The sequence below is a fragment of the Mauremys reevesii genome, linkage group 5 (assembly GCF_016161935.1).
Source record: "Mauremys reevesii isolate NIE-2019 linkage group 5, ASM1616193v1, whole genome shotgun sequence".
Taxonomy (NCBI): Eukaryota; Metazoa; Chordata; order Testudines; family Geoemydidae; genus Mauremys; species Mauremys reevesii.
Window position 1 is genome coordinate 73224950 of NC_052627.1, and position 16455 is coordinate 73241404.

Genomic DNA, 16455 nt, shown 5'->3' on the forward strand with positions numbered 1-16455 from the left:
AGGCATTATTTACAGAAAAAGATGAACAAAGCAGCTTTAATGGCACTGATGGGTGATCTCCTTTTGCCATGGAATGGGAGGCAAGGAAGACATTTATTCTTATCCTCCTAGATCTCTCTGCAACACATGATGTTGTCGACCATGAGATACTGCTGTCTCACTTGAGAAAATGGTGGAGGTTCAGGGGAATGCAATAAAATGTTTGAAGTCCCTCTTGGAGGCACATACCCAGAATAGTGACAGGAGAGTGCACCTATGTCACTAGACCCCTCACTGTGGAGTCCCACAAAGATCAATTATCTGTCCAGTCCTATTCAACACCTATGTGATAGCAGTGTGCGATCTGGTAAAACACCATAGACTTAGGTGCCAGCTCTAAGATGATGACACACAGCTTTACCTATCTTTCATCACATATGACCACACTACTACCATCAAGATATCCCAATGTTTGGAAAGATCAGCTTATGGTTGAAGAACAGCTGACTGAAGCTGAACCAGACAGAGATTATACTAGTAGGCAAAAAAGAGTTTGCAGCTAAGTAGTCTCCTTTGGTTGAAGGCACACACCCACAATTGGTCAGTTCAATCCATAGTTTAGCAGTGTTTCTGGACAGGGCTGGCCTTATGGGTGGGTGATGTGGGTGACCACCCTGGGTGCCATGGTCAGGGGGATACTGTGGTCAAGAGGAAAGAAGGTCTAGGGTGCAAGGCTGCAGAAGGGAGCTTGGGGCAATGGGGGGAGACAGTGGCCAGGGGGATAAAAATACAAGTTTGTCCAGGGTTCCATTTTCCTTAAGGCCAGTCCTCTTTCTGGATTCCTCACTGATGCTAAGCTCTCACATAGTAGTATCCACATTCTACCATTTCCACCTGGCTAGGAGACTTCCGGCTAGGAGACTCCGTCCCATCTTGGCAGATGATGACCTGGCCTCAGTTGTACATGCCTTTGTTGCCTCTTATGTGGGCTACAGCAGTGCAATATACCTGGGCATGAAGCCATCAGGCCTTAAGAGACTCCAACTAGTACAGAATGCTGCAGCATATCTTCCCATAACATGGGCCATCACAAGCTCATCATACCTGTTCTACCCTTTCTATTCCTGGTTCCTATAGAATATTGAGTCAAGTTCAAAATCTCAGTCCTTAACTTCAAGATGGTCAATGGGCTGGACCCAGGATATCTAAAGGATTGCCTAAAACTCTGGGATGAAGACTGTGGTCAATAACTCTGCTCTTCAGGTGCAATTATACTTTACCATAAGAATAAAACTCGGCTGTGCAGGAGACAGAGCTTCCTCAAGGATCAGTCAAAGACTATGGAACAAAATCCCAGAGGAACCAAGGACCATCACAAACTTCACCACTTTCTGCTCCAAGATGCATTTCTTCAACCTTGCCTTTTCAAATATAAACAGAGAGCAGTGTATACATTTAACTCTCCCCTCTCCCTTCTCCCCCAAACACTCTACACTGCACTTCTGGGAAGAAGATGAGAGAAACAACAAACTTCTCATGACATTATTTTGTCACTACCGGAAGGCACTCAGCTACTACAGTGTTGGTGGCAGTACAAGAACCTCACTAAACCCCATCTTGGAAAATGAGCCCCCACCCCGTTTTCAGATGACTCAAGTGGGACACCCAAAATCAGTCACTTCTGAGAATCTTGGCTATGACCATTACATTACATTACATTGCTCCAGGGGGCTCACAATTCAAAGATGGACAAACAGAGGTTAGGGAAAGGGAGAACAGGCAGTTTATATACAGGTCTATTCAATAGTAAAAGCAAACTAGTTTTGCTTTGTCCTGTACTGTTACAACATTAAGATTTTTTTTTGGTTGTATTTACAACACTGTTGATTTTTTGTTTGTTTAATTCAGTCATGGCTAGACATTATGTTTCGTTGTTGAGAGAACAAAAAGTGACATTAGTAATACTAGATAAAGACATATATAATGGCTGACAGGTTTTATGCAAGCTTCCCCATGTTGATTTGCCAACATTGCTTAATCTTTGCATGTATTTATCCAATGCTTTTGAATTCCTCAAAAGATGGGAGTCATCTAACATATGGTCTACTATGTGGCTATGCTCAAACTTTTTAACTCATAAGTGATGGAAAGAGAGCTTGCCACAGAGAGCCTGGAAATAGGTCCCAAAACATGAGATTAGAGAACAGAATTTGAAGAGCAGAGATTAGTTCAAACCAGAACTTCAGATCTGAGCCCACTGAACTGAGGGAAAAGTTCAGAAAGGACTTTGTAGCTCTGGTCCACCAATAGTAAAGAATCAGTCTCAGGGGATACAAATAAAGGGAAGCATAAGAAGCTCTGCTAAAGCCCCTCCCCTATCTCTCCCTCACTTGGGGGGATGGGGTTGGCCTTCTACTTGGCTGATGAGATGAGGAGGCACCAGACAGGATAATTTGATATGAGAAAGGCCAAGGAGCTGGTGCTTGTTTCTAGAATTCCCAGCCTCTCTGTTAGTAGATGGAAACAGCAGCACCAACTGAGATTAAGAGTGCACTAGCTGGGAGCCCCCTACCCATCTTCTCTCCTCAAAATTAAGGTCTGGCTCCCCATTCTCCCTCGCTCATTGGAGAAGGAAGAGACATGCTGCTGGGGCATGGGGGAAAGGAGGAAATAGAAGGAAAATACGAAATATATGAAATATACTGGCAGATTTTACATAATCTCTTTTTGAAACATCTTATTTCATTTTTTTCAGGATTGAGCCTCCAGGAGTCTCTCATTTGTGTATGTTTTACATGTGACATCACTTTTTTGTCAAGACCTGCATTAATTGTCATCAAACTGGCAAGCTGACCCTTCTCTTCTGAAATACACCTCTACTCCGATATAACGTGACCCGATATAACGCAGGTTCGCATATAACACGGTAAAGCTCTGACACACTGCTCTGATAAGGGGCAGAGGGTCTGGGGGGCAGGAGCTGTGGGAGGGCTCTTTTGGGAACCCTGCAGTCCCAGAGTGGCCTGGGGGATTAGTGAGGAGCTAGGAGTAGCCCGCTCTGCTTCCCTCGCCCCGGTCCCAGCCGTTGTCACTCAGGGGAGGGAGCTTGGGGGAAGGGATCCCCCCGGCACTCACCAGCAGCAGTGGAAGCAGAGCAGCCCGGCCCCAGCCTGCTCCACTCCACTAGCTCCCAGCCACAGTGCCCCGCTTCCCACCACAGGTGAGTACTGGGGTGTGTCCTTTCCCCAATCTACCCGCACTCACCGGCAGCGGGAAGCGGAGTGCTGGGGCTGGGAGCTGGCAGAGTGGAGCAGGCTGGGGCTGCCTCACTCCGCTTCCCACCGCTGGTGAGTGCAGGGCGGGGGGAGCATCTTTTCAACCTCCCCACACTCACCGACGGCGGGAAGCGGAGTGCCACGGCTGGGAGCTGGCAGAGTGGAGCGGACTGGGGCCAGGCTTCTCTGCTTCCCGCCACTGCTGGTGAGTGCCTTTTGGGGCGATGGGGGGGGGGGGCTGTGGATAGGGGTCAGAGCAGTCATGGGACGGGGCATTGGGTAGGGGGTGAGGTCCTGGGAGTGATTAGGGATGGGGGGGTCTCTGGAGGAGGCGGTCAGGGAACAAGGAACGGGGTGGAGGAAAGCAAGTTTGATATAACGTGGTCTCACCTATAACGCGGTGAGATTTTTTGTCTCCTAAGGACCACATTATATTGGGGTAGAGGTGTACTTTCAATGCTACATGTGCTGTACATTGGAAAGGAACTCCAGTAACAGTGTACGCTGGGATAAATGAGATAGAAAACATTGTAAAGGTTCATTGGGCTAACTGTTTCTGTTATTTAGAAGGCAAATGATTTGTGCTGTTTTAATGGAATGCAGCCCAAAGTAAAAAAAAATGGAAAACACTGGGACTTACGAAGTGGTGAGGTTTGCTCTTGAATTTAGGAGGGTGAACCTATGTTAGATGGTGTAAGCACACAGAAGCTATCTTTTGGGTAATAAATACATCCAGGTGGAAAGAAAATCCTGTATATAATGCCTGCATTCTCACACGTACACAGGTGATATCTTCCCTGTTTCAAAGTTGGCTTCACTGTTTCTAAAAGACTCCACAGAGGTGCACCAGAAAACTCCATAGTCCATGTCTCTCTCTACTCCACTTCGTGCTGCATGTTTGGCTAGAACTGGCTTCTTCTCATTCCTTTCAGTCTTAGCCCCGTTTGTGAAGAGGTCTTATATCCAGCTGCTCTTGACATCTGGAAAAGCCTCTCTCTTTCTGTTTTCCTACTGAGCTCTGCCTATACTTTCATATCTCAGTAGGAAGTAGAGAGGATCTTTTCTGCTTTGCTTACACTAGGACAGGGTTTAACACTAAAAGTAACAGTGAGCATGAGCAATTAACACTGTAAATGTATAATTTAGTTCTAGAGTATTTTGGGAAATTGTATGAAAAATGTTATCCAAAATAAAGTTTGCTAAGGAACAGTTTGGATGCTTGTCCAAGGTGATTCTTTGATTCATCTCTTGATTGATGATCTCTGGATGATCTGATTCTAGTACACCTCAGCCTTCTTCCTCTCCATAAACACATCAGCATGGCCCCTTGGTTCTCCCTCTGCAAACACGAGGTATTGCACCCTCAGTATAATTTCTTCCTTTAAGAATCAGAAGACCTCAGTGTGCTTACCAGCTTCGCTTTCAAACTTCATTATGTTCTAGTACAATGTGTGAGCCTCTCCCCACCACCATGCCCCCTATGACAGAGCCTGTGGAGGGGGAAATGAGTGAGCCAGCCATAGGAGCCTGCTAATCTGGCTCTGACAGTTGGGACTCCTTTACATCCAGGAAATCCTTCTCCTTTGCACCATCCAAGTCGGACAAACATTCTGTGGGGAGAGTACCTGGCTCTGAATCCTTTAAGAAAGTAGCAGTTTATGTTTCTGTGAGAGAGTCAAGTCTATCGAACATATTCTCAGTTGCTCCTTAATCTATAAAAAAGTTTTTAAAACCCTAATTCTACTTGGTTGCTTTATTAACCCATACTACTGAAGAAACATATATACTGCTTATGCTGGCAACAGTTTATTCTACAATATCAATGCTAATGACTGTTACATCAGGATGGATATGTTGCAAATGAGCATTTCCTGAGTAACTTTGACTTTTAAGCATATACACCAAACATGTACAGAGTTGTAACCCTGTAACATGGAGAAAAGGGTTTGTGGTAAACCAAAACTCAAGGACCAGATTTTCAAAGAGCCATGGAGACAGATGCACAATAGTTCTTATGCAGAAATATAATACTAGAAAGGGATGTTGATATGGATTGTTAAGTAAAAAGAAAGCATGCACACTGAGGCAAGCACAAACATTGGTTTAAAAGGGATGCACATGAGTTATTATACACCACCTTTGTGTGTGACGATTTTGAGATCTGCCTTGGTTAAAACAAAAGCAAACTGTGCATGTACTCTGCACACTCATGCTTGCAGCAGCATCTCTCCAGCCCATCAAACACTGCAATAGGATTAGGGAAAGAAGTCAAGTTTCACTACACTATAAAACTGACTGCTGGGATACCGGCTTGTCCCATGGGAGAAAAAACTATTTCCATCAAGATGACCAAATAGATGTAGATATATAATTGATCGGAATTAAAATGACTAAAATAATACTTTTCGTTAAAGTTTGGAGATGAGACTCCAAATACACACATGGAGCTGTTTCTTTGATTGACAAGGTGTCACTTACACATGGTCATTTTTCTGGACAATAGCCACTGTTTAAGAACATGCAGATAAAAGCGCAGCACTCATCTTAAACATATCCAGAAAAGTTTGAATAACTGAGCATCTGTTTGTGCTCTCATTTTGCAACTGTGTACAATTCCAGAACTTAGCATGAAGCTTAGTGTTTATACACACACACACACACACACAGAGAATGCATAGATCCAACCATCACAAATACAGTAAGTAGCGATTATTGCATAACATGAAAGTGCCTAAACAATAGAGTGTTTTAATAGTGGTCCATCCAGTCATGATCAAAAAACAATGTGGAGGTACGCCTGTTAAACTGTAGGAGGACTGTATCTAATCCAGAACTGGATGCCTCTAGGTTTGCCCAATCATTATTATATCTGTTTATTACATATCACTGCCCTTGTTGATGTTTCTTCAAGGTGACAAGGTTCACTGTTACTTCAGGTCATTATAGATTGGATTTTTGCAAAACTGAGTCTCAACCAAGCCAAAAACTTTTGACGTGTTCATCCCTAATGAAAATCAAAGCTGAACTAACCTGCTATGGACTGACTAAATGTAGCAGAAGTATAAAGTTTGGAGCCAGATATAATTTTTCAGACCTTTATCAACCAATTCCACTTGTAATCCTAGTCTTACATTATTTTTATTGCACAAAATAATATTTTAGTTGAAATTACAGCAATGTTAATAGTGTGGTGAACACAATAGCAGGAAATAGAAGGAAATTAAATATTGGGCTTTATAAATTGATGAAGTGTGATTAAAAAACCTTCAAGCGTGAGTGAAATTGACAGCTATTTTAAAACATGCATTAAAGTCACATGTATTCCAAAGAATCTCTTTATAAACATCAACTTAAACAAATAGCCTTCCTAGTTTAAAAATGAGACTGTCACGGTATAGAAGATATTGATCCTGTTCTCATTTTCCAGCAACTAATCTGAATGTGTAATCCTTTAACATAGGCAGTAAGAATAAAGAAGGTGCCTGCTGTAACCTTGGGGAAAAGAAATCCACGTATGAATGCCAACAAGATGCTAAAAAGCCTTTTAGTTAGTATTACACATTCAATAATTCATTGTATTTCTATATTTGTGTTATGTGTCTCGATGCAGAATACTTTTACCAAAAGGGTGTATGTGTGTGTATATTATATAATATATATGAATGAAGGAGATTGTAATGCAGGATTTATTTGAATTAATTATAATATAGCTTAATAGATTATAAATTCTCAAGTCAAACTGTCCCAGGTCATTTGTAAGTACCTTGTTTATATAATCTTCAGATTTTGTATATCTTTTTTCATAAGAAATGTCAGTCCAAAATTTTCAAGATTGAGTCTCAATGCCTGAAGTCAGTCCGCTAAATGAAACTGGCATACACACAGAAAGTCAGATAAAAACAAACTCTTTGCTGAAAGGTTTGCAACATAAAACTACATTATTTCTCAGAATTCGAATAACACATAAAAACACAAACAGAGACAAAACAAGCAGGCTCGTCCCTCACCCAACCTTGCTGTAGGCAGGCCGTCTGCCGACTACTGCAGTACTAGGCCAAGATCGCACACTTACCTACAGATCCTCCTAGACTTCAAGAAGGAACAGGAAAATCCTCTGAAATTTAATGTGACAACCTACAATTTTAACAGAGTTTTTAATACAACAGAGACCTGCCTTTGAATCACTAGAAGTTAGAACCAGAGATGTTTATGTGAAACACTTCAGATTCTCTGTATGGGCATTTAAAATGTCTGACTAGCTCTATTGTAGAGTTGGTGGTGGGACAGCTAGCTTGAAGGCCTGTGTGGTGGAACCCAGTTGGACTCTGTCTTTTGAAAGGTGCTCTATGGAGTTGTAACCTACTGACTCCTGGGTATACCCCATCTTACTGTGAGCCAGCAGAGGAAGGGTACTGTGGCAATGACAGTATGTTCTTTTCTGGGTTCTAAAATTTTAAATACCAAAGGTCTCTGCACGCAGGCAGAGGTATCAGTCTTAACATAGGAGACACACACAGTGCACCCTCTTGCGGAGACTTTGCTTTTGTTCTTTCTTTCTTAATCCAAAATAAAAATCATCCAGATACAGCCATCATGTTTTCAGTATGTATGGAGAATGACCTAGAGCTGTGATGGGAATGAAATTTTGACATCAATTTCTTCAAGGAACTGCTGCTTTCAGCTAATGGCACTCTCACCTTCAGATCTGACTGGAAGCTGAAAAGAAAAGGAATCTTTTCTTTATAGATGTGCTTTAACCATTTTAATTGGTGGCCTAACATCTACTAATACGACTACAAAATGAATTTAAGCATCTTCCCCCTATTTATTTAATGGCCGGGAGGGACTGAATCAGGTTTTTCTGGCTACCTATACTTGTCCCATTTAGCAGCTAATGCTGCCATTAAACACTACTCATTGAACTTGATCTCCAGTTATTTAATGCTCAGGATGATGTACAACTGTAATTTAGCCATTATCAGAATAATATGTATTAAAGGCATCCCAGATCTCCGGGATATTATTTTTGGTTGTGAGATGCAGGTTGGACTTGCACAGATTTTTGGTCTGTGCCCTATTCCATATAATATAACGCCATATAATTCCTTACAATGAGCACACACCGCTCAGTCATCAATCCCTTTTATGAGCTTAAATATAATATTGTCAGGAAAGTATAGTTCCTAATTTGAGTGTATCATAGCTTCAGCTTATGGTTACATAAATGATATGTTCATACTGATGCATATGTTTGCCTCAGTCCTGGGAAAAATCAAGATAGCTTTTGATGCCTTGGTTCAGAACATCTCTTTTTATAGTATGTTTAGTAAATCTCTTGTTTAGTATAATAGTATATTTTCCTTTTAATTTATTCTACCTGAAGCTATGACTATTTCTGAAGTTTAGCATAAGAGACCTCAGCCTGCTTTAGTACTATGGCAAACACCATTAGAAATATTTCTAACCTGTTATTAAAGATATAAAGGAAAAACAGTAAAGGCATTTGAAATGTAAGGCTTTCATTTTACCAACATTTCTTGTTCCCTTTAGATGAAGACCATTTTTAGAAGGAAAAAACACTTGCTTGGCAGTCTTAGAGGATATCGAAGATGGGTATAACCATCCTTTTGGGTAAAAGAGAAGGGCTGGAGCTGTTGTTGCTGCTGCTGTTAAACTCCAATTCCATTTTATCACAGCTGGATAGGGGTGGTAATATCATCTGGATCCCCCTTGGACTAGTCTGGTCATGACATGTCAGGATCAGGATGACAAAGACTCAGGGTCCCAAGGGGTGGCAGCCATGCTGGTGAAACTTGCTTCAGTAGCCTGTGTCTGTTTTTCCTTATTTTTCCCCAAAGTCTCTTTTTTTAAGGACCCAAAAAGGTCCCCTCATTATTTTGTCCACCAATTAGGCCTAAAATCAGACATCAATTTTGTTATTAATGTCTGGTTACACATATTCTGTCCCCCCCCCCCCCCCCGGAGCATAATTTCAATATAGTCCTTGAATCATATTGAAGTGGCCTTTTTTGTCTGAACTAATTTAGTCTGTCTGGTTTTCTTGCACCCTTTTATATCGTTCATTATTGAAAATGACTTACTGTCTATTGACAATTGACAGAAAGTTTTGTAACATCATATGAACTTTCATATACTTTTTACAATTCAGCTCACAAATAGAGTAAATTTGTAGGCCCAGTTATCACAACAGTTCTGGAGGAGTAATGCAAAACAGATTTAGTGCATTGGAGGATTGGGAGCAATGATTGGTTCACAAACAAAAAGCTAAAATTACACACACACCTTGGCCTGCACTACAGCTCATTTATGCTTTTACCCACACCTGCAGAGGTTAATTAAGTAAAGAAATATTCTATTTCAAAAGTCAAATAAAGGAACATTTTGCCAACAGATGAGAGAGAGAGAGAGAGAGCTTGAGTGTGTCACGTGGTACGCCACTCACCCCTGGACTGGCACTCCTTCCTGGTTCTCTGGGGACTAGCTCAAGGCTGACACCCTTCCTGTCGGCAGTTTGCACACCATCACTCTGTCTCTACTGTCCACTCACAGCCCCAGGAACCACAGTGGCCTCTTTGTGGCTCGGCCCACCAGCCATGTCACTGCCCATGTTCCCCCCTCAATAGTCCTACTCAGTTTTCCTGCTCACTGTCTCTGTGCCACTCACTCAGTGAGGAAAACCTGGGCCCACCCTAGTCACCAGATTCTAGCACAGGTTCCCTTAGCTCAGCTATCTGGGCCTTCTCTCTCTGGCCTCACTGCTCTATCCCTGGGCTATTTCCTACTACTCATTCCCCTTTTCTTCCTAGGCCTACTAGTTTTCAAACGCCTTCTCCCTCTTCCCAGAGAGGGGCTATAGTCTCCATTCATGCTTCCCTCTCTTCTGGGAGTATCTGCCTTTCCCCAGCAGCCTTTTCTGCTTTCAGTTCCTGGGCTTTATGGGCCTTGCCTATTCCTGCCCAGCTGAGCCTCCTTAATCAGCTGCCTAATGGGTTAATTGGCCCATCTGTCCTGCATTAAACATTGCAGGGTGAATGTGGGGTAGTCACCCAAGCAGAGTGTGTAATCCATAGTTTTTAGGAATACAAGAATTGCTGTATTGCAGCAAAAGAGGTGTTCCATATAGTTCAGAGTCCTGTCTCTGATGAAGTCTAGTACAAGGTGCTGGAAGGTGTAAGAAACTCTGTAGTAGATTGCTGTCAATTAACCAACTTTTGGGGGAAATTTCAGCCAGATGGTCTGTATAGGATACCTGCTCTCAAAGAGCATTCCAAAGAAAGCCATTTTCTCCAGATATGAAGAGTAAATGAAATGATATAATTATATAGGACATATGGAGACAGATGAGTTAATTTTTGCAAAATTCACTTCTGACATGGAAGTAAAAAAACCCCAAAACGAATTACTATATAGTAATAACCTTTGCTTATTTCACCTTCTTGCAAAGACTGCCTATAGGAATTATTATTGATTTCACCAAAATTGAATGAGATCCTTTACAATTTTTATAAAGCCATATTTATTGCATAGGTTTCAAAAAGCAAAGCAATACTAGAGTTCATTTATCACTCAATGTAGCCCTCACTTTGTTTTTGTAATATTTCTACTCTGAGAAATCTTTTTTTTCATAGTCTGATATTCCCCAAGCTATCTAGCTAAAAGAATTTTTATTTTTTTAAATAAAAAGTACTTTTTTTTTCAGCTATTTAATTACCAAATCATAAATAAGAAATTTACCTTATTCAGAACTGGATCCATGTGCAAAATAAATGCCGTTGTTTAAGGAGCTTTCGCTCCAGGAGATAAGTATATATATATTAGCTGATTGGTCTTTCTTTCTGTTAAAACTAAAAAAAGGGAAGCCTCAAGCCAGCAAAAAAGTCATTTAAATAGATGCTGAAAGTTAAATATCGCATTGACTGTTGAACTTAATGGAAGGGCCCCACTGAATCAAGTCCTTTCACTGCAGTCAGCCTACACAGATGCTTAAAGTTAAATCATAACCTGGGTTATGCTTTCTGGGTCAGGGCCCAAGCCTGTATTGTTTTCTTGGAGTCTCTGATCACAATGACCCAACCTTTAACTGTAAAGATTTAGAGTCAGGTGATAGAAGTCAGCATAGTTCCTTGTAGCTCTTCAGTTCAAATGTTCCCCTCATTTGTGAGGCTCCATGAGTGTGGTATTCTATGGAGAAATGAAGGCAAACCCCCCCCAAAAACAGTAGAACCAGGGAAGAGACTATTCCCTATTCATACGATCTCCTGAACAGAGCTGGTTAGGAATTTTTTGACAAGACATTTTTTTGTTGGAAAATGCCAGTTTGTTGAAAACAAAGCTTTCTGCAGGAATATCTCAGTTTTCACTAAACTTTTGTTGGCAAAGGTTCAGGATGGACTTTTGGACAAAGGGGCCAAAGAGAGAGAGAGAGAGGGTATGTCTACACTACGGGATTATTCCGATTTTACATAAACCGTTTTTTTAAAACAAACAGATTGTATAAAATCGAGTGCACGCGGCCACACTAAGCACATTATTTCGGCAGTGTGCGTCCATGTACCGAGGCTAGCGTCAATTTCCGGAGCATTGCACTGTGGGTAGCTATCCCGTAGCTATCCCATAGTTCCCGCAGTCTCCCCCACCCATTGGAATTCTGGGTTGAGATCCCAATGCAAAAACAGTGTCGCGGGTGATTCTGGGTAAATGTCGTCACTCAATCCTTCTTCTGTGAAAGCAACGGCAGACAATCATTTCACGCCCTTTTTCTCTGGATTGCCCTGGCAGACGCCATAGCATGGCAACCATGGAGCCTGTTTAGCCTTTTGTCACTGGATGCTGCTGACAGACGCGGTACTGCAGTGCTACACAGCAGCATTCATTTGCCTTTGCAAGGTTAAAGAGATGGTTACCCGCTATAGCACCGTCTGCAATTGGAAATTGGCGATGACGGTTATCAGTCCTTTTGTACCGTCTGCTGCTGTCATGGGTGCTCCTGGCTGTCTTCGCTGAGGTCGGCCAGGGGCGCATGGACAAAAATGGGAATGACTCCCCAGGTCATTCCCTTCTTTATGTTTTGTCTAAAAATAGAGTCAGTCCTGCCTAGAATATGGGGCAAGTGTACTAGAGAACCAGAGAGCACAGCCGCTCCGGATCAGAGCCCCAGAGATCCCGCAGAAATGATGATGCCATTCTAGGGGGTGCTATGATAGTCCAGGCAGTACAGAGATCCCGCTACTATGATAGTCCAGGCAGTACAGAATCTTCATTAGACATGAAAGGTTAGGGGGGGGGGCTGATGGAGCTCAGCCCCCAGTTGCTATGATGAGGACGGTTTTCAATCCCTTTGCACTGTCTGCTGGGAATGACCAGGAGTCATTCCCATTGTTGCCCAGGCACCCCCGGCCGACCTCACCGAGGCCAGCCAGGAGCACTCACGGGATGATGAGGACGGTTTTCCACCATTTTGTACCGTCTGCCATCAGGAAAGGAAGGGGAGGGGATGCTGCTGTTCAGCGCCGCAGCACCGCGTCTACCAGCAGCATGCAGTAGACATACGGTGACATTGAAAAAAGGTGAGAAACGATTTTTTTCCCCCTTTTCTTTCATGGGGGGGGGGGGTAAATTGACGAGATATACCCTGAACCACCCGGGACAATGTTTTTGACCTTTCAGGCATTGGGAGCTCAGCCAAGAATGCAAATGCTTTTCGGAGACTGCGGGATAGCTGGAGTCCTCAGTCCCCCCTCCCTCCCTCCATGAGCGTCCATTTGATTCTTTGACTTTCCGTTATGCTTATCACGCAGCACTGTGTTGAGTCCCTGCTGTGTCCTCTGTCTGGAGATTTTTTCAAATGCTTTGGCATTTCGTCTTCTGGAATGGAGCTCTGATAGAACAGATTTGTCTCCCCATAAAGCGATCAGATCCAGTATCTCCCGTACAGTCCGTGCTGATCAGCGCTCCATGCTGGGCAAACAGGATATGAAATTCAAAAGTTCATGGGGCTTTTCCTGTCTACCTGGCCAGTGCATCCGACTCCAGATTGCTGTCCAGAGTGGTCACAATGTTGCACTGTGGGATAGCTCCCGGAGGCCAATACCGTCGAATTGCAGCCACACTAACCCTATTCCGAAATGGCAATACCGATTTGAGCGCTACGCCCCTCATCGGGGAGGAGTACAGATATTGATATTAAGAGCCCTTTATATCGATATAAAGGGCTTTGTTGTGTGGACGGGTGCAGGGTTAATTCGGTTTAACGCCGCTAAATTCATTATAAACCCATAGTGTAGACCAGGCCAGAGTGTCAGTTCAGTGGTTAAAGTACTTATCTGGGATGTGACAAACCCAGCTTCAAGACCCTGCTCTGTCTGAATTAAAGAATAAGATAAATATCTTAACAATGAAGATATTGGCTATTGTGGAGCAGGTCTCTCTCAATCTCTCTTGTTGGAGCCATTCTATTTGGTATAAATAATTAAATATACATTAGGGCAGAGAGAGAATGACTCTATAGCTTGGTTGTTTGGGTACTCACCTGGGATGGAGGAGACCCAGATTTGACACTCTGTGCTGAATCAGTCAGAGCTGGGCTTCAGAGTGTATCTCGCACATCCCAGGTGAGTATCCTATGGTGGGGGACAACGGTCTCATTTTTGTGAAAAATTTCAGAAGATCTCCAGGTTGGCCAAATAAGAAATATTATGAAATCTTAAATTTTCACAGGATGGGAAAACAGGTTCCCGCTCAGCTCAATCCCTGAAAGCTTGGTAGGTTTTGAGACAGAAATCCAGATGGGAATGCTGAAATGAACAACACTAATTAACTCCCCCCACAATAGCATTGTTCCCTCTCAGAGAAGAGTGCACAGTCAAAGGGCAGGGGAACCAAAAGCAACATCTTAATCCCTGCCTTTGACCCCATAACATAATATATTCAGATTAATTCTTACATTTTCCTACTGACATATGAAAGGAACAGCTCTTGAGCATAATGTGCAAGTTTTTTGCAAGTTTGTACCTCAATCCTTCAGAAAAAATATCGTTGTTATTTTCCATTTCATAACAATGAGTCACTTCTTTCTGCTTTTCAAAGCCTTCATTTTCAGCCTTCTAGTTCTCTCAACAATGAGTTCTCTAGTGTATTACAGAAGGCTATTAAACACAGCTCCTGCTTTCTTAAAGTGCTATATTACACTTGGGGGTATCGGTATCTTGATAGTCTTGCATCATTAGACATGCCTAATGGATTTTTTCCTACCAAAATAATTGCTATGTGTAAAACTTTCCAGCAAAAAACACTATGAGCAGAGTTATGAAAAGGGAATGTTTTATTTTGTTAAGGGGTTGCAATTAAATTATGTGAAATAAAGTTTGTCTTGAGATTTAACAGAAAAACAGCTATAAAATATTTTAATGTCACTGTAGCAGGGTGGACCCTGCTCCTGCTGTGAGGGGTTTAAAAACAGCCTGGCAGAGCTTGAGAGCTGTGGCTCTAAAAGCTGGGCTGATTGAGGAGGTGGCTGCAGGTGAGGCCATGTCCCAAACTGAGCCACAGCTGGCCCCTATAAAAGGCCAGGGAGGCCAGAGGCCCAGACAGGCTCTCTCTGCCTTCAGAGGGAGATGGGCCTGGCTGCAGGGAACTGAGACAAGGTACCTAGGGTGAAGCAGGGCTGGGGAAAGGCTGAGGAGCTGGGGAGCTCCAGCCTAGAAAGCCCCAGGCTGCGGCCTAGCAGTGGGCCAACAGGTACTGGGGGTTGCAGAGGGCAGCCCAGGGGTAGGCCAAAGCAGCAGGTCCAAACCCCTTTGCCTGTGATGAGTAGGCTGATACTGCAGTCTGCCCCAGAGTGTGGGGCTAGACAATGACTGGCAGTAGCCAATACTGAGGCAAGGTGGGGATAGAGGGTGAGGGTTCCCTGAGGAGGGGAGACCCTAAGAGAAAGGGGTTACTGCCAGGGGCAGCACCCCATGTGAAAGGGCACCGGGTCCAGGGAGGGACACAGGGGCCAGAAGACAGGCGGATCACCTGCCTGCAGAGGGCACTCCAGCGCTGGACAGAGCTAATTCCCGGAGTCACCAGCAGGAGGCGCCGCAGGGGTGAGTCCGACCCGTCTACAGTCACAAATAGGCAACTCAAGATATGTTTGGATAGCCGCTAAAACGTTCAACTCTCTTTAACTGCACGTGTAATTCTCACAGCTCAAGCTATGCATGTATAAAAACATACATATTCAGCTGTTCTGTGTATGTAACTCACATGTTTGCACTGCAGAATTTGGTGGTGTAAATAAGGGAAGCAACAGTGAGGAGCATACAAAGTTTCTTATCTTTGGTTGGAGACTCTGTACCTATAGGTTTTCCAGAGCCAGATGGGATGACTTTGCTGGATGGACCTGCCAGGAACTGGGTATGGGAGGTACTAGGCATACTCATTAGTTGTTCAAAACTATTTGTATCTGTAGACATGCAGCCTGGCATGACACATCCAGGGCCACTCTCTGAGAGTGGAACCAGTAGGGTCTTCTGTAAGGATTGGTTTCAGGAACTTCATTTTTTGCTGGATTATAGACTATAGGCTCTCTCACCCCAGTGGGAAGAAGAAGACGACTACAATTTGCTGCAGGCTGTTGTTGCAAAGAGTCAAGTGGAGTTTGAAGGCGACTGTGGAACTTGTTTCTCAGCTTTAAGGAGCTGGCATGCCCTACAGAGAGTTTGAACACCAGTCCACAGAGACTAAGAAGAGACCCAAAGAAGAGCCATAGGAGAGTGTATGTGAGCATGTATTTAACTCATGCCTATTGGTTACCCCCTTCTAGACCTAGACCATCTAGAGATGAATGAGTCTGCCACAGCCTTAGCTAAGAGCCGCGTGACTTTTAGCTCATGCACTAACATATGAAGAATCTTATACACACATATATTAGAAAGAATGCATCAGTTTTCGGACCTGATCCAATAACGTTTACTTGAACAAAGTTGCTCAAAGTTTTGCTTGAGTAGGAACTATATCACCGACTCCTGTTTTCAGTCTATAGGAGCTTGTGCCTAGTGAATCTGTCATAACTGAAGATACATTGGAGCTATAATCTCAGAGCTTTGGAGTTGAATTTGGAGATATAGCAGGAAGAAATTCAAGACAAAACAATTAGCGCTGAGAAATTAGCACAGTACTGAGAAATTGTTCCCCTTAC